The sequence below is a fragment of the Muntiacus reevesi genome, chromosome 2 (assembly GCF_963930625.1).
Source record: "Muntiacus reevesi chromosome 2, mMunRee1.1, whole genome shotgun sequence".
NCBI lineage: Eukaryota > Metazoa > Chordata > Mammalia > Artiodactyla > Cervidae > Muntiacus > Muntiacus reevesi.
In genome coordinates, this window is record NC_089250.1 from 245,847,372 (window position 1) to 245,868,162 (window position 20,791).

A 20,791-nucleotide genomic window follows, 5' to 3' on the forward strand; every position below is an offset into this window, starting at 1 on the left:
CATGTAGAATCATAGCAGTGCTCTGAGGTATGATAATCCTATTTACTAACTGATATACTGAGATAGGGAGCTTCCCAAGAGGCTCAATGGTAAAGAATCTGCCTGCGAATGCAGAAGATGAGGGTTTAATCCCCGGGTCAGGAAGATCCCTTGGAGAAGGAAATGGCAACCCACTCCAGTATTTTTGCCTGGAGAATCCCATGGACAGAGGAGCCTGGTGGGCTACAGTCCATGGGGTCGCAAAAGAGTCAAACACGACTGAATGACAGAACTAGAGCTATACTGAGAGAGAGGGGTCAAAGCCACAGCTCATGAGCAGTAGAACTAAATTTGATGTAGGTCTGTCTGAACCCTATACCAGCATCATGCTGAATAGTTCAGGAGAAGTCAGGTACTCTATAACCCAATGTTTATGATTTTATAGATTTTTGCTGAGTATGCCCACATAACAGAGTTCAAACTGTTCTTTTTGTAAATCATGCTTCCTGAATATTCTCCTCTATGTGTTCATCTGTACCTATCTTGACTCATCCTTCAAGGCCTATCTCAAATCTTGTCTTTCATGAGCCATGTTGATGCTTTTAGTGGGATGTGGCCCTTCCTTTGCACCCTAATGTTTTCCCTGGCTTGTTTTCCAGTGGCCTACACATTTGGCCTCTAACTGTAGGAACTGGGCACTTCCTCATCCACTGTGTACTCTATTAAGGGTCTTGCACAACTAGCAAAGACACATAGCATAGTGGTTAAGAATACAGGTTATTGTGTCCCACTACTGGGTACTACTTATCGGCTGTGAGGCCTTAGACAAATTGTATAACATCTCTGTGCCTCAGTCACCTTATCTTTACAACAGAGATGAAAATAAGAATACCTCTTGTTGTCATGAAGACCAAGTGAGTAAATGTACATAAGTGACTTGCAAAAATGCCTGGCACATAGTAAATGTTCAGTTCATATTATACTGTCTCCATTACTACTGTGATATCTGTCATGATGGGAACTTTTAGTACGTGCCAAGCCCAGAGCTGAGCAGCACACAGGAATCATGTCATTTCATCCCTACAACCACCTTACAGGCAAGTACAACTCTCATTCATACAGTTAGGAAATCATGGATTGAAGAGGCCAACCCTCACTCACCATGGAGCCTATACTTTCAATCCCAACCCTTCTACTCTCATATTTTCTCTTTCTTATAGCTTTTCGGGAGTGTTTCAACATGGTAGCTGACTTCAACTACATGATTTTATCTATTAACATAACCCATAAAGAGATATAAGTATTTCCCCTCTTCATAGAATTGACTGCTACCGAATCAAAACCATCTTTGTGTATTTGTGCAAGTAGACAATGTGTATAGCAAGGGTTTCATGAGCTCATTTAAGAGCAGGTGTAAGGGTGAGCCTGATCGAGCTTTCAATCTGTGAGCTGCCTTTGATATACCATAACACTCCAGGCCTCAGATTCCTCTTTGGGTCATGATGGTAACAAAATAAATTAACTAGTTTTGGAAGCATTTTGTGTATTTGAATACCTTATCTATCCTTTATTCATTGATATAGTAATATTTAAGTTAGCATATCATTTTATGACCTCAAACTTGGGTGAAGTAGGGGGTAAAATCAGTCTTCATGGTATGGATTATGTGATATGATATCTATTAATACGCACATCTGTCAGAACACCCTGCACCAAGCAAATCACTTATCTTGAGCAAACCATTCTTCAGCTGATTGTGTAATCATCAAAGGTGTCTACCTCCATCCCTACCCTACAGAAGACCCTAGATCATCAACTTTGCCAACAGAAAGCAGTCTTTTTTCTAAAAAGTCCCCAGCAGGATTGTCTCAGGTGAACAAATGAAACACTCCAGTCGGAGACCTACAGTGGTCGCTTCAGAAAGATACTGAACCCTCAGAGACCAGCAAAGGGAAATCAAAATCTATGAAAAACTTCATGTGGCATTAAAATATACAACATGGGAGATGGCATCCATCTTGGGATACATCCTGGGATACCATGTCTTCACTGTTTGGCCATGGGCAAGTTTCTCAAATCCTCTGAACCCCAGAGTCTACATCAATGAATTTGTGAAAATCACCCTCCTCAGAATTGAGATAGGTATGAAACAAAGGCCTGATGTGACTACTTTTCTACCAATGGTATTTTGTTAGGGAACCTGTTTTCCCAAGTGTCAATCTTAGCCTTATTCATAGCACACATATTTCTCACTTGGGAACATAATGATTCTTTTATCAATCTGGTAAATTCTATGACCACTGAAATTCAAAGACTCTCATCCTTTGCTCTTTAATGGCATTGATTGGCTGGATTTTCCCTTCTCGCCCACTCATAGTTTAGTTACCTGAGTGAAAAGATGAAGCTAGAGCTATAAAAATATGATTGCATTGCTGTTGCAACTTCCCAAACTCAGATGGTTATAACCTGATGCAGGGCATTCCAATTTTAACTATCTACTGCTGTTTTTATTTCATAAAGCCACTAAAAACATCCTGTACTGCTTTTATATACATCACTACTTTTATGGCTTTTGTGTCATAATAAAAGGCAGTTTGTTGGAAGCTGAAGGGTTTTTTTCCCCAGCAGAAAAATAGCCAACTTGGAATAAGACATTTCTGTCTAGTTTCTCTGCCTTATAACTCTGTCCCATGCAGTAAGTCTGTATTTCTCCAGGTCGCCAGATTATTGTCCCCAAAAAACTATTTATAAGGCATTACCCTGCTTAACCTTCAAAGGATCACCATTACATTGATGGGAAGGCCCTATGTCCTTAGCCCGACTTTTAAAGATATCTGGTATCTGGCCACATAACTCACCCATATAAAATAAAACACCTAGATTGCTCTTCACCTTTTTCAGTACTCATGGTTTCATACACAGTGTGACTTCTCCACCAATTCTGGGAAGCCCTTGTGTCTTTCTTCTTTCTGTTTGTCTGTAGTTTAACTGATGTATAGTCAATTTATAATGTGCTAATTTCTGCTGTGCAGCAAAGTGAATCAGTTATACACATATATAAATTCTTTTTTAAATTCTTTTCCATTATGGTTTATCCCAGGAGATTGGACATAGTTCCCTGTGTTATGCAGTATTTGTTGGTTATCCATTCTAAATGTGATAGTTTGTGTCTACCAATCCCAATCTCCCAGTCCATCCCTCTCTCTCCCCGACCCCTTGGCAACCACAAATCTGTTCTTTATGTCTCTGTGAGTCTGCTTCTGTTTCTGCTTTGCAGATAGGTTTATCTGTGCCATATTTTTAGATTCCACATATAAGTTATATCACATGATATTTGTCTTTCTCTTTCTGACTTCATGTTATGGTCATCTCTAGGCACATCCATGCTGCTACAAATGGCATTATTTTGTTATTTTGATGTCTGAATAATATTCCATTGTATATATGTACTACATCTTCTTTATCCATTCATGTGTTGATGGATATTTAGGTTATTTCCATTTCTTGGCTATTGTGAATATGAACATAGGGGTGCATGTATCTTTTTTAATTATAGCTGTTTGGGTATATGCCCAGGAGTGGCATTGCTGGATCAGATGGCAACTCCATGTTTAGTTTTTTGAGAAACTCCCATACTGTTTTCCACGGTGGCTACACCAACTTATGTTCCCACGAACAGCGTCGGGGGGAATTCTTTTCTCCACACCCTCTTCAGCATTTATTATTTGTAGTTTTCTTAATGATGGCCAGCATGAAGTGGTACCTCATTGTTATTTCTATGTACATACCTCTAATAATTGGTGATGTTGAGCATATTTTCATATGCCTATTGGCAATTTGTATATGTCTTCACTGGAAATTTCTATTTGGGTCTTCTCCCCATTTTTTGATCGGGTTATGTTTTGTTTTCTTGCTGTTGAGTTGTATGTATATTTTGGAGATTAAGCGCTTGTTTGACACATCATTTGCAAATATTTTCTCCTATTCCATAGGTTGTCTTCTTGCTTTTTTAATGGTTTCCTTTGCTGTGCAAAAGTTTATAAGTCTTATTAGGTCCCATTTGTTTATTTTTGTTTTTATTTCTTTTTCTTGGGAGGCTGAACCAAGAAAACACTGGTACGATTTATGTCAGAGAATCTTTTGCTTATGTTCTCTTCTAGGAATTTTGTGATCTTCAAGCAATTTTGAGTTTATTTTTGTGCATAGTGTGAAGGTGTGTTCTAAATTCATTGATTTACATGCAGTTGTCCAACTATCCCAGCACCATTTGCTAAAGAGATCATCTTTTTTCTCATTATATATTGTTGGATCATAAAAAAGCAAGAGAGTTCCAGAAAAACATCTACTTCTGCTTCATCGACTACACTACAGCCTTGGTGTGGATCACAACAAACTGGAAAATTCTTAAACAGATGGGAATACCAGACCACTTTACCTGCCTCCTGAGAAACCTATATGCAGGTCAAGAAGCAACAGTTAGAACCAGACATGGAAAAATGGACAGGCTCCAAATTGGGAAAGGAGTACGTCAAGACTGTGTATTGTCACTCTGCTTATTTAACTTATATGCAGCGTGCATCATGAGAAATGCTGGGCTAGATGAAGCACAAACTGGAATCATGATTACTGGGATAAATATCAATGATCTCAGATATGAAGATGACACCACCCTAACCACAGAAAGTGAAGAGGAACTTAAGAACCTTTTAATGAGAGTTAAAGAGGAGAGTGAAAAGGCTAGCTTGAATGTTTTGAGATTAACCCTTTGTCTGTTGCTACATTTGCTATTACTTTCTCCCATTCTGAAGGCTGTCTTTTCACCTTGCTTATAGTTTCCTTTGTTGTTTAACTCCTGCAGCTCAATTCCAGAAAAACAAATGACGCAATCAAATGGGCCAAAGAACAGACATTTCTCCAAAGACGACATGCAGATGGCTAACAAACACATGAAAAGATGCTCAACATCACTCATTATCAGAGAAATGCAAATCAAAACCACAATAAGGTACCATTACACGCCAGTCAGGATGGCTGCTATCCAAAAGTCTACAAGCAATAAATGCTGGAGAGGGTGTGGAGAAAAGGTAACCCTCTTACACTGTTGGTGGGAATGCAAACTAGTATGGCCACTATGGAGAACAGTGTGGAGATTCCTTAAAAACCTGGAAATAGAACTGCCATATGACCCAGCAATCCCACTCCTGCACATACACATTGAGGAAACCAGATCTGAAAGAGACATGTGCATCCCAATGTTCATCGCAGCACTGTTTATAATAGCCAGGACATGGAAGCAACCTAGATGCCCATCAGCAGACGAATGGTTAAGGAAGCGATGGTACATATACACAATGGAATATTACTCAGCCATTAAAAAGGATTTATTTGAATCAGTTCTAATGAGATGGATGAAACTGGAGCCCATTATACAGAGTGAAGTAAGCCAAAAAGATAAAGACCAATACAATATACTAACGCATATATATGGAATTTTAAAAGATGGTAACGATAACCCTATATGCAAAACGGAAAAAGAGACACAGATGTACAGAATAGACTTTTGGACTCTGTGGGAGAAGGCGAGGGTGGGATGTTCTGAGAGAATAGCATTGAAACAAGTATGCTATCAAGGGTGAAACAGATCACCAGCCCAGGTTGGATGCATGAGACAAGTGCTCAGGGCTGGTGCACTGGGAAGACCCAGAGGGATGGGATGGGGAAGGAGGCGGGAGGGGCGGATCGGGATGGGGAACACATGTAAATCCATGGCTGATTCATGTCAATGTATGGCAGAAACCACTACAATATTATAAAGTAATTAGCCTCCAACTAATAAAAATAAATGGAAAAAAAAAAAGAAAAAGCTAGCTTGAAACTCAACATTCAAAAAACTAAGATCATGGCATCTTGTTCCATCACCTCATGGCAAATAGATGGGAAAACTATGGAAGCAGTGAGATGTGAGAATTGGACCATAAAAAAGGCTGAGCATCAAAGAATTGATGTTTTTGAACTGTGGTGTTGGAGAAGACTCTTGAGATTCCCTTGTACTGCTAAGAGATCAAACCAGTCCTTCCTAAAGGAAACCAACTCAGACTATTCATTGGAAGGACTGATGCTGAACCTGAAGCTCCGATACTTTAGCCACTTGACGCAAAGAGCCAACTCATTAGAAAAGACCCTGATGCTGGGAAAGATTAAAGGCAGGAAGAGAAGGGGATGACAGAGGACAAGATGGTTGGATGGCATCACCAACTCAATGGACATGAGTTTGAGCAAACTCCAGGAGATGGTGAAGAACAGGGAAGCCTGGCTTGCTGCAGTCCATGGGGTCACAGAGTGAGACACTATTGAGTGACTGAACAACAATATTCTTGCCTCCTGTGTCAAAGATTAATTGACCATAGGTGTGTGGGTTTATTTCTGGGCTCTCTGTTCAGTTCCATTGAGCTGTATGTCTGCTTCTGTACCAGTACCACACTCTTTTGATTACCATAGTTTTGTGATATTGTCTGGAAGGGTCATGCTGCCTCCTGCTTTGTTTCTCCCACCTTGGGATTGGTTTGGCAATTCTGGGTCTTTTATGGTTCCCAGTAAATTTTAGGATTATTTGTTCTAGTTCTGTGAAAAACCTCATGGGTAATTTGATAGGGATCACATTAAATCTGTAGATGGCTTTGGGTAGTATGGCCATTGTAACAATTTCTATCAATAAGAACCCAACTTTTCCTGGAATCCCTCCCTAGGATTTCTTCCTCTCCTAAACCTTAGTAGAACATCCTGCCCCCTCCTGGCTTTCAGCACAACGATATTCTGCCCAGTCGTGTGGCTTTGTTGTCGTCTTGTGTTATTACCTGTGTGACTCTCCACATCAGGATCCAGAGTTCCCTTAAAAACTTTAGAAATTAAAAAATTAGAAAATAGGCCTTATATCTTTATTCTGCACCATGCCAGTGCTGCACATTGTGTAATGACACCTTAGAAAAGGGAAAGACTCTAGGAGGAAAGTCATCAGACCCCTTCTTTTGCAGAGATTGTTTATAGCACAGCCAGACTTTCCAGGAATGGAGAAAAGAGGGATGGATAGATGAATGTGTACACTGTAAGAAGATATCTGTCAAACTCTTGATCCAAAGGTGTGGGGAAAGCCTGATAATAGAGAAATGACAACTAATGTGTTCAGTTGGTAGGGGTAGAAGTTCCTCTCTAGTCTCACCAGACTCAGCAAAATGTACTCTACCAAGACTTTGGCAGAGCAGCCAACAGGTCCTGGGGGGAAAGACATTCGGTTTCTGGGCAACATTATAATTGGTCAGTTTCAAAGGTCCATTTTTATTCAAGGATCTCTGCTCCACTACTATGTTCTCCTCCCCAGTCAGAGCTCTCTTTCTCACTTCAGGGTCTTTCCCGTTCCAATCCCAAATCCATTTCACTAACACGATGGTCTCCAAGGACTGATATATGATTAGTGATTTATATTATAGTGTGTCCATCATAGCAGACATCTCTCTGGCACATTATTGTGGCATCTCAGAAAATTATCTATCTAGGCATTTCTCACATGAACAGATCACCTGACAGGTGACTATCCAGACTCTGATAATAAATATATAGTGACAGAACTGATAACCAGCCCAGGAAGCCCTTATACTTCTCAGACAACTCTGACTCCTATAAAGTCCCTTCTTGAATAATCACTGTGTTCCGTTTATCAACAAACAGTTGCTGACACAGTGTTACACATGGAGAGTATGGCATAGACATGGCCCTCTGTCATAAACACACTTTCACTCTGGCTTAAATCTCTTTCCACATGGTCATCGCCTCCCATTAAATCTTCTATAAAACTGAACATTTTTATTATCATTGAATAATTGGCTCTGCAGGAGTCTGAAAAATAATTCTTACTTCCTAATGAGCATCTCTCCTCCTAACTAACTATCTCAGTGTTATACAATTCTTGCTAATATGCCATTATCAGAGTTTCTTGACATTCCTGGCCACCCCATCTTTGCCTCTCATACTCTTGGGAGTACGGGAGAGTTACAAACAACAAAGCCATGTATGTGAATTCCCCTTGATAGGCACTCTCCAGACCAACAATTCCTTATTACAGCCCATAAAGTAGGTTAGATGAATTCAAACCAAAGACAGACCAGTAACCAGGATATCAAAGTCATCACTAACTTGGAAACCATGAAATCCCACTTCCACAATGGATTACTTTCTGTCTCCAAGATATCCTGTTGCTAAGAAGAATAACTTCAGATGTCCATGAAAGCTCTAAGATTCCCCAAAAACATCCTCAGCATGGGTTTCACTATGCTTTCCTGGCTTGGTCTATTCAAAAAATTCCCACAACACCCCAGGATATTCTTTATACAGTGGAACCTTCTGGAGGGGCTCTCGTTTTGGTCCAAATACAGGTTCTTTCCTAACCACACACCACAAGTGAGGGTGTTCCTGTAACAGCTGACTGTAAATTTTAATGAGAAACTGTAATACTTGTTAACTTCACATTCATCTTCTTGCATTCTGCACATGTAATACATAAATGGTGCTTTATGGGAGATTAAAATAAGGGAAAGGCTGGTGCACAGTCTGGGTGTGTTTACCTATTAGCTATATTAGGAGTCAGAATGATTCATGTGTCCAGCAGAGTCTACTGGGTCAGGCTCTGAGCTTGGTTATGTAGTACCAAGATGAACAAGGGGCATCCTGTCAGGTATGATCTAGTGAGAGTGTGTGTGTGCACATGTGCACTCAGTTGTGTCCAGCTCATATGACCCCACGGACTGTAGTCCTCCACACTCCTCTGTCCGTGGGATTCTCCACGCAAAGATACAGGAGTAGGTTGCCATGCCCTCCTCCAGGGGATCCTCCCCACCCAGGGATCAAACCCAAATCTCGTGTCTCCTGCACGGGCAGGCAGATTCTTCACCAACTACGTCACCTGGGAAGTACCAAGGTGAACAAGGAACATTCTGTCAGACATGAGCTAGTGAGAATATGAAGGTAGTCTTCTGCCTCACCCCCACCCCCTTGTTGAAGAAAAGCCATGGTATTTCGATGTTAACACTAGAGAGGAAATATCTAGGAAAGGGTCACCTCACCTCACCTCAGGGTTTCTCATGCCAGTGCTTTTGTCATCATCACTTTGATCCCTCAAAGTCCTATGATAGTCCCTGTGGGGACCCTGGTTTCTTTTCATGCAGTGTCAGTAAAACAGGTGAGTCATTAAGGTGAAAGTTTATCAAAGGTTCATAATTAACAAGAAAGAAATAATCACATCATGACTGAGAACTTGAGCTTGACAGTTAGGCAGATTGGAGGTGTCACTTTTCGGCTTGGTCAGCTTTTATATCTGTGATCTCAGACACATCATTTAGCCTTTATGCATCAAACTGCCTTCATATTAAATTTACAGGTCATAGTATTGACCACACTGGGCCATTGTAAGGGTTTAATGAGAATGGTAGAATATGCCAGGTGCCAAAAGAACTGGCTACAATTAAACACAGGACAACAGTAATCTGATTTATATGTAAGGTATGCTCTCCAGATTTCCCCATAACTATTAGCCTATTTTTATCTTGCAGATAACATCCAAGCACCAAACTTTCAGGAACACACCTCAAAATCCAGATCCCCAAAAAGAATGACACTGTTGCCCTTCTCATCTCTTCAAATGCAAACTTTATTTGCTTCACATTTTCTTTCCAAAGTATTAAACATATGGTATTTCATCTGTCTCCATAAAATGTTAAAGCAGATGCAGATGTTCTTCTCAACTAAGTGTTGGATTTAGAGTCAGAAGATCTGGTTGTGAATTTTGCCTCCTCCATGTATTAACATTGGGATCTGAATCAACTGGCTTCCTCACTCTGAGCTCTGGTGTCCCCATCTGCAAAGTAGTAATGACGATGCAATGATGGTAAGACAGGAATTCCTTCACAAACTTGTTAGGAGAGTTATATAAACTATTGTGTGATGCTGGCTGCATTATTGAAATTGTAAAGTTCCCATTTGTCTTGTGACTGGGGAAACCAAAGCTCATAACATGGAGAAGAGATTCAAGGTCACCCACAGTCAGACTGTGTCCATGAATGTCGAACTGAGACACTGCCGATGTAATGACCACCTGTACAACCTCAGGAGTTTGTTAACCTTTGCCCCAAATCTGGCTCAGCTTCAACATGAAGCTTCCACATTTCCCCTGGACATGGTCTGAGATGCCAACAGTGCATTCCACACTGGCTGTGTAAGGATACAACAGTGAATAAGAAGGTGTCAGGACCCTCATGGCTTATAGCTAATTACAGCCTAATAGAACGACCTTCATGATAGCCTAGTTTTAAGGCTTCCTTAAAATTAGGAGGCTACTGAGACTTATAGTGACTACATAGCTTGTCACATCTCATCAAGGAAAAGAGGAATAGGCAAAATGTGAGCTCAACTTTTCCAGATCCCTAGGCTAAGGCTGAGTCTCATGTAACTCTGACATGAACAAGTTGCACCACTAATTCTTTCCTGCTTCAAATAGGATCACCCTGTGACTTCCTAAGATAGTTTGCTTAGGGTATTAGATGCGCAATAAAGATTTCATCTTCCTTCTTCATTCCTACTTTGGTAGAACACCCACAGGCAAGAGGACGTCCAGTATCTTTGCATCTGGATGGTTTTAGTGTGATGGACAGACATCCCTCCACTAAAGAACAGTATTTAACCTTTTAGCTTAATTAACACTCTGTCTTAATTAAGGCTCTTTGGCTAGCTGAAGTAAGTTGGGGGATTTATTGCAAAGTTCCTGGGGTGTCTTACAAAAACGATGCAATGACTAAACAGCCAAAACTTGGCAAGAGAGATAACAGAAGAGGCTCTTGGGGTTCCTTAGTAGATGTTGACGGCTGTAAAACAACACTAGAGCTGTGCCGTTCAATATAACAGACGCTAGCTCTTAAATTTAAATGTAAATTTAAGCAAAATGAAAGGGTCAGTTCCTCAGTCACAGTAGCCACATTTCAGTTGCTCAGTATCCACATCTGGCTACTGGATTGGACAGTGCAAGCTATGGAACATTGTCATCACTGAGAAAGTTCCATAGCAGAGTGCTGCTCTTGATGCACACGTTCAAGCAGCTCATTCCCAAGACTCCCAGACTCACTGTTACCCTATTCTAGTTCACTAATTTTTTGGACAGAGAATTCGATTGGCCTGGTTCAGACTTGTGTGTGCATGCCAGAAAAATTGACAATGACTGGGGAGGACAGAGTCATTTCATACAGGCCTTGCCTAGCTGGTTGCCTTCACTGGGGTTGCAGCATATAAGAGATGCTTCCCAGAAAAAGCTACAGGTCATACTTTTTTCTAGAGTCTTCAAATGTGGTGTCTTTTTTTTCCCCAATGGAAGTATAGTTGATTTACAATGCTGTATTAATTACTGTTGTACATCAGAGTGATTCAGATATACATATACATTCTTTTTTCATATTCTTTTCCATTATGATTTATCATAGGATATTAAATATAGTCCTCTGCTATACAACAGAAACTTGTTGTTTATCCATTCTATATATAACAGCTTACATATGCTATATTAATTGCACACGCCATCCTTCCCCCAATCTTTTCACCCCTGACAACCACAACCTGTTTTCTATGTCTGTGATTCTGTTTCATAGACAGGTTCATGTCTTATTTTAGTTTCCACATATAAGTGATATAATACAGTATTCATCTTTCTCTTTCTGACTTAGTTTCACTTAGTATGATAATCTCTAGTTCCATCTCTGTTGCTGAAAATGGCATTACTTTATTCTTTTTATGGCTGAGTAATATTCCATGATGTGTATGTGTTTGTGTATCTTTTATCCATTCATCAGTTCATGGACATTTAGGTTGTTTCTATGTCTTGGCTATTGTGAATAGGGGTGCAAGTATTAATGTCTTTTTGAATTAGAGTTTTGTCTGGACATATGCCCAGGAGAGGGACTGCTAGATCATACGGTAATTCTGTTCTTAGTCAAATGTGATATCTTAACACGATTCTGAGTAATGCCTCCCAGAGTTTGCTATTCATCTATGGCAGCCTGGGATGATGAAATGGAGAATCAGGGAAGTAGATTCAGGGTTACAACCCACTTCCTGTGTCTCATTTGTTATATTCACAATATCTTCTTTTACATTCCTCTTTTTAAAAATCTACTTTATTAGGAAAGGAGTTGATATTCTTGTTCATTTTAGCATTATTGAAAACATCCTAATCAACATCAACCCTCTTTTATGATGTCCCACTGAGCATGTTAATAGCAACAGAAGACAAAATAAGACAACATGTTTTTCTGTCTCTTCATCTCAAGGTATAACTCAATGTATCTGAGGCTGCATATGCTACAGGGATGATTTATTTTAAATCTAGCAAACCCCCTGAATGCATGATACATTGTTTTGGAACACAAGTTCAGAGGAGAGACAGAGAAGCCAGAGAGGTTTCATTGAGGAGCTTTTGTCCCCCCTATGAAAAGCATCTGCACTAATAACAAAGAAACTGAATGCACAAAACTAATTATTGGAGTTGTTTTTAATTAACCTGGCTAGCTGATGTAATTCCTGGGACATTTGTTCATCCACAGGAGTTTTATCTTCAGGACAAAATCATCATTGGTTTTTGTGCTCATTGGATCTGTGTGGATTGGACATCTTCAAACCCTTGTATTGAGAAGATGAGTTTGCAGATCTAGGTCACTGAGGGGGCTGAGGAATTTACTTTCCCTTGCTGCTTATAGTTTCTCCTTGAGTTTGTCTCCCTGTAGACTTCCTTTTCTAGGTTTCCACAGCACCCTCAGGCCTTGTGTCTTATGGTATCTTAAACTCTAAGCATACCCTGGCTCAGAGGTGCCCTGAGCTGCAGGGCATCACCTGTCCACACACCTAGTGGCATTCTGAGGGTGCATACACCTGAAAACCTTCCAAGGCAGCAGTTCTCAGTCTTGACTGTATGTTAGAATTGGCTGAGGAGCTTTTTAAAAGACCCAGTCTAGATTCATGTGTGCATGCTATGTCACTTCAGTCATGTCTGACTCTTTGAGACCCTATGGACTGTAACCCACCAAGGTCCTCTGTCCATTGGATTCTCCAGGCAAGAATACTGGAGTGGGTTGCCTTGCCCTTCTCCAGAGGATCTTCCTAACCCAGGGATCAAACCCACATCTCTTATGTCTCCTGCATTGGCAGGTGGCTTCTTTACCTCTTGAGCCACCTGGGAAGCCCCAAGTCTAGCTGCACTCCAGACCACTTAAATCAGTACATCTAAGGGAGAGACCAGAATCAGTACTTTTTACAGCTCACTGACTAACTGCAAATATTCCTTGAGTGGCAAGTGAGTGGTCAGCAGCATGAGTGCTCCCTGGAGTTTGTTAGAAATGCAGGTTCCCTGAGCTCTCCAGGACCTACTGAACAAGAATCACATTCTACTAAGTATCCCATGTCTGTTCATATGCATATTCAAGATCCATAAAAAAGCACTGCTCTACTAGTAGCTCTCAGTCTTGAGCATCAAAAGCACCTGGAGGGCCTCTTACAATGCAGAGTGCTGGGCCCCCAGTCTGATTCAAGGTCCAGGGTGAGGCTGTGCATTTCTAACAATGATGTAATACAGGTGATCCCAGGTGATGCCCATATGGGGCAGGAACCACATTTTCAGATATACTGAAGGCATACTTTATCCCCAGTTCATTTATTCTCCTAATACCGGAGAAGGGACCAACAACCCACTCCAGTATTCTTGCCTGAAGAATTCCACAGACAGAGGAACCTGGCAGGCTATAGTCCAAGGGGTCACAAAGAGTTGGATAGTTTCCCAATATTTGGGGGCAGCACAATATTTTGAGGCACAGAGGATAGTGTAGTGAATACGGAGTCAATCCCTGCCCTCATGGAGCTTAAATTCTAGAGGAAGTCCAAATAATAAATAAGCAACTAAATTACTGAAATATTGCAGACCATGTTAAGTCTCTATGAAAAAAAAAAATAAGTGGCCAAGTAAAGACTCTCTGAAGGACTGCCATTTGAGCAGAGACCTGATGGATAAAGGTTTGAGATGTACAATCAAGGACAGGAGAAACTGCATTCTAGGCAGAAGGAAAAGGAAATATAAATACCCTGACCCAAGGTGGGCTTAGCAAACTCCAAGTAAGATGGGGAGACGTAGGAATTGAGGTTCCTTCTTTATCTCCAGAGCTGCCAACTCCTGGCTAAATGATTCAGAGAATCCTACTTTTCCTTTCCTGGTCTGTTTATTCATCAAGCGTCCTATGTATCATTCTTAGGAAGATTTAAATTTTATCAAGAATTTAAATCACATTCTATTCACATGGAAGTTACACTTGCCTGCTGGCATCAGGTCTCCATGCGGGAAAGAAAAGAGAACTTTCCAACAACAGTGGGTGAGCCATCCATCTTTACTGGACCTTGTAATAGAGGCAGAGGAAGGATGCAGTGATTTCACTGCCATTGGGAAACCCTGAGACACAGGAAGGAAACTGGCAGGAGGAAATAGAGAACAATGAAGAGATAGACCAGAAAAGGCTGCCTAGTTATGAATTATGGGGTGAAGGTGATGCCATCATGATGGCAACGTAGGGAGTTGCTGGTTTCATTCCCCCTCGTAGAAGAACAACTAGTGGTGGACAAGATACCACTGAGAAAATCCTAGAACATGGGAGTGAGGCTGAAGCACCACAGAGACCGAGGCCGACTACAGGAGAAGGGTAAGAGGAGCAGCTATGCGCTGACCACACTGCCCCTCCCCAGGCTGATGTGGCACCACACCAGGAGTGCTCCCCTGAGCCTACTGCTTCTCCAGTGAGAAAGGAAGATCCAGGGTGCACATCCAGCTGCCCCAGCAATGTGAGTAACCTCTTGGGAGTCCCCACTGCAGCCTTGGCTGCTGAGACTCAGACTGTGATGAAGAGGGGAGAGGTTTGAACAACCAACACTTGGATCTTGGCAGAATGAGTTCCTACCTACAGTGCTCACGTGGAAGTCTTAACCACTAGCTTCACTCAGCTGCAGACCTGAGATGGTGGGGAACTCAAGGGAGTACAGGTCTGCCTGATTTGGGGACTCAGATGAAAAGTTCAAGCTGAACCTGGAGCCTAAACCCTACACAGGGGAGCAGGGGAGCTAATTCATGGCCTTGCTCAACCATCAAGCCTTGGAACCTGAAAAATGACTTGACCTAGCAGCATCTGAGCAGGGAACCTGGTCAGTGATTCTGCCCATCTGCAGAGACAAGCCAGCGACCCCAACTGGCCAAAGAGTTTGATGGAGAGATATCCTTGTTCTGACTACCCCTACCTTTCTATGCAGTGAAACTAAGCTGTAGCCCTGCTCATGCTGCATACAGCCTCCAGCCCTGCAAACCAAAAACCCTAACCAGTATTCCTGGGAATCCTGGTAGCATATTCTGCAGCCCTCAGTACAGTGGTACATGAACAGAGTACAATGACCAGCAGCTTTGGTCTGCAGAGTCAAGATAATGGCCCACACTATCCAAAAAACTTAGTACACAAGTATGTCTTATTTGATTTCCAAACATATTGCTGGGTCTTAGGCCTATTCTGCAGCTTGACTGGGCAAGGAAGCTAACATATAGCCCCACCCAAAGCTGAGTACAGCCCAACCCAACAAGGAAACCTAACCTCGATAGACCCTGAGAGCAAGCCCTACCTTCCAAGGATATAACAAACTGACACATGCAGAAAACCAAGCAAGCAGTCTTGTAAAGTCTGGAAACAGAGACTACTTACTCAAGTTTGTGGATACCAACAAAGGAAATAAAAGATAACACACAAAAAATAACTGTAAAGGTGATACCACCAAAGTAAACTAATAAAGCTTTAATAACTGGCCATAAAGAAATGGACACCTATGAACTGTCAAATAATTCAGAGTAATCCTTTTTTAAATGTTTAGTGAACTATAAGCACACACACACACACACACACACACACAGACAACTAAATGAAATTAGTAAAACAATTCATGAACAAAAACAAGTTCAACAAACAAATCCCAAAGAAAAAAATATATACTGGGTAAACTACAGAATTCAATAGAGGGCTTAAACAGTAGATTCATCCATGCAGAAGAAAGAATCAGTGATCCAAAAGACAGGGCATTTGAAATTATCCAGTCAGAGGAACAAGAAAATAGAATGAAAAGGGTGAAGAAAGTCTACAGGATAAATGGGACAAAATTAAAAGAATAAACATCAATGTTATGGGGATCCCAGGAGGAGAAGAAAAATGGAAAGTAAATTTAAAGCAATAATAGTTGGAAACTTCCTAAACTGAGGAGAGAAATGGACATGCAGACCCATGAGGCCTAAATAATCTTAAATAGGTTGAATTCCAATAGGGTTACACCAAGACATGTTATGATTAATTTGTCAAAAGACAAAAACAAAGAATTTTGAAAGCAGCAAGGGAAAAGAGAGAAGTTACATAAACAGGAACCTCCATAAGAGTATCTGTGCATTTTTCAATAGAAACTTTTGGCCAAAAGAGGATGGAATGATATGTTAAAACATTGAAAGGAAAGTACTGTTAACCAAGAATTACCCAAAAATGAAAGAAAGTTAATGATTTTCCTGAACAAACAAAAGGTGATGGAGTTCATCACTAGACTTAGCTTACAAGAAATGATTCTTCAATATTCTCAAATCAATCAATGTAATACACCACATTAACAAATTGAAAAATAAAAACCATATGATTATCTCAATAGATGCAGAGAGAGCCTTTGACAAAATTCAACATCCATCTATGATTAAAAAAAAAAAAAAGAAAAACCTCCAGAAAGCAGGAATAGAAGGAACATACCTCAACATAATAAAAGCTATATATGACAAACCCACAGCAAACATTATCCTCAATGGTGAAAAATTGAAAGCATTTCCCCTGAAGTCAGGAATAAGAAAAGGGTGCCGACTCTCACCACTACTATTCAACATAGTTTTGGAAGTTTTGGCAATAGCAATCAAAGCAGAAAAAGAAATAAAAGGAATCCAGATTTGAAAAGAAGAAGTAAAACTCTCACTGTTTGCAGATGACATGATCCTCTAAATAGAAAGCCCTAAAGATTCCACCAGAAAATTACTAGAGCTAATCAATGAATATAGTAAAGTTGCAGGATGTAAAATCAACACACAGAAATCCCTTGCATTCCTATATACTAACAATGAGAAAATAGAAAGAAAAATTAAAGAAACAATTCCATTCACCATTGCAATGAAAAGAATAAAATACTTAGGAATATATCTACCTAAAGAAACAAAAGGCCTATGTATAGAAAACTATAAAACACTGGTGAAAGAAATCAAAGAGGACACAAATAGATGGAGAAATATACCGTGTTCATGGATTGGAAGAGTCAATATAGTTAAAATGAGTATACTAACCAAAGCAATCAATAGATTCAATGCAATCCCTATGAAGCTGCTGCTGCTGCTGCTGCTGCCAAGTTGCTTCAGTCATGTCCGACTCTGTGCGACCCCATAGACAGCAGCCCACCAGGCTCTGCCGTCCTTGGGATTCTCCAGGCAAGAACACTGGAGTGGGTTGCCATTTCCTTCTCAATACATGAAAGTGAAAAGGGAAAGTGAAGTCACTCAGTCGTGTCCAACTCCTAGCAACCCCATGGGCTGCAGCCTACCAGGCTCCTCCATGCATGGGATTTTCCAAGCAAGAGTACTGGAGTGGGTTGCCACTGCCTTCTCCACCCTATCAAACTACCAATGATATTTTTCACAGAACTAGAACAAATAATTTCACAATTTGTATGGAAATACAAAAAACCTCGTATAGCCAAAGCAATCTTGAGAAAGAAGACTGGAACTGGAGGAATCAACCTGTCTGACTTCAGGCTCTACTACAAAGTCACAGTCATCAAGACAGCATGGTACTGGCACAAAGACAGAAATATAGATCAACAGAACAGAATAGAAAGCCCAGAGATAAATCCATGCACCTATGGACACCTTATCTTTGACAAAGGAGGCAAGAATATACAATGGAGAAAAGACAACCTCTTTAACAAGTGGTGTTGGGAAAACTGGTCAACCACTTGTAAAAGAATGAAACTAGAACACTTTCTAACACCATACACAAAAATAAACTCAAAATGGATTAAAGATATAAACGTAAGACCAGAAACTATAAAACTCCTAGAGGAAAACATAGGTAAAACACTCTCTGACATAAATCACAGCAGGATCCTCTATGACCCACTTCCCAGAGTTATGGAAATAAAAGCAAAAATAAACAAATAAACCAAATAAAAAGAAAAACAAATAAAAGCAAAAATAAACAAATGGGACCTAATTAAACTTAAACGCTTTTGCACTGGGATGACCCAAAGGGATGGGATGGGAAGTGGGAGGCAGGTTCAGGATGGGGAACACATGTACACCTGTGGCGAATTCATGTCATTGTATGGCAAAACCACTACAATACTGTAAAGTAATTAGCCTGCAATTAAAATAAATAAATTTATATTAAAAAAAAAGAAATGTGAAAGAGAGTTCTAGTAAAAGTAAAGGAACACTCATTAACTTCATAAAAACATAAAGTATTTCAAAAACTTACAGATAAATTTATAATCACAGATAGATTTTATAATACAGTAATGAAGAGATGTTTCATTTACAAGTGTAGTTAAAAACTAAAAACAAATGTCATAAAAAATAACCATAACTATATCAATATGCTATGGATGTGAAATATTAAAATGTATACATTTTAACATGAAAATAAGATGTTCTAATTTTAAGATACTTTATGCAAGCTTCAAGGTAATGATAATGATAAAAACTTGTAGTAGTTACCCAAAAGAACATAATCATCAGGTTAAAGAATACTTAATACCAAAAGGCTTCAACACACACACACACACACACACACACACACACACACACAGAGCAGGATAGACAACAAGGAACAATGGATCTACAAAACAGTCAGAAAACTATTAACAAAATGGCAATAGTAAGTCCTTCCCTATTAATAGTTATTGTAAAAGTAAACAAATTCTCTAATCAAAAGATGCAACATGGCTGAAGGCATTTAAAAAATTCAAGATCCAATGATATGCTTGCTGCCTACAAGACTCACTTCAGCTTTAAAGACAGAATAAAGGAACAAAAAAAGAAGATATTTCAAGCAAATGATAATAAAATGCAGGGAGTAGCTATACTTATAATAGATAAAATAAACTTTAAATATGTTAAAAGCAACAAAGACATTATAGAATGATAGAGGCATCAATTCTTCAAGAAGATCTAGCAATTTAAATATTTACAATTAGCCTATGTTGGAGTACCTCAGTATATAAACCAAAAGGAAAAGGAAAAATAAACAGCAGTACAATAATAGTTTGAGATCTTAATATCCTACTTTCAACAAATGGACAGATTATCCAGACAGAGAATCAATAAGAAATGGTAGATTTGAACAACACTATAGATGGACTAAACATATACAAAACATTCTATACAACAATGGCAGGATACATATTCTTCTCAAGTGCACATGGAACATTTTCTAGGATAAATGGTAGGTTAGGTAACAAAAATCTTAGAAAAACTATAAGAAGATAGAAATCATACTGAGTATCTCTGACCAAAATGGCATGAACCTAAAAATCAATAACAGTAGAGAACTGGATAATTCTTGAACACTGAAATCAAACAGCTCTCTCCTGAGTTACCAATGGATCAAAAAGAAATTAAAGGGGAAATAGAAAAGTACGTTGAGACAAATGAAACTGGAAATACAACATGCCAAAACTTATGGGATACAGCAAATCCAGTTCTAAGAGGGAAGCTCATAATAATAAATACCTACATTAAGAAACAGAAGATATCAAATAAGCAAGCTAACTATGCTTCAAGGAACTGGAAAATTAAACTGAACTCAAAGTTAGCAGAAAGAAGAAAATAATAAATATTAGAGCAGAAACAGAGGATAGAAAAACAATAGAAAAGATTTTTAAAAACTAAGAGCTATTTCTTTAAAAAGATAAATAAAATTGGCAAGCCTTTAACTAGTCTAATCATGGGAAAAGGAGACATTACATATGATACTACAGAAATATAAAGGATCAGAAGAGGTTATTATCAACAACTATATACCAACAAATGGGACATCCTAGAAGAAATGGAAAAATTCTTAGAAATATATTATCTACCAACACCAAATTGGGAAGAAATAGAATATCTGAATAGATCAATTACTAATAAGGATATTGAATCCCATGCACTTGGATGAGAAGAATTAATATTGTTAAGGTGACCATACTATGCAAAGCAATCTACAGATTTAATGGAATCCCTTTCAAATTACCCGTGGTATTTTTCACAGAACAAGTAATACTAAAATATATGTGGAACTTAAAAAACCCAGAATTGCCAAAGCAGTACAAAGGAAAAGAATAAAGCAGGATGCATAACCCTCCCAGACAATACTAAAAGCTACAGTAATCAAAACAGTGTGATACTGGCACAAAAACATATATAGATCAATAGAGAACCCAGAAATTAACCCACACACCTAAGGTCAATTAATATTCAACAAAGGAGGCAATAATACACAATGGGGGAAAGACAATCTCTTGTGCAAGTGGTGTCAGTAAAGTTGGACAGCTGCATGTAAATCAGTGAAGTTAGAATACACCCTCACACCATACACAATAACAAACTCAAAATGGCCCAATAACTTAAATATAAGGCATGACACCATTAAACTCCTAGAAG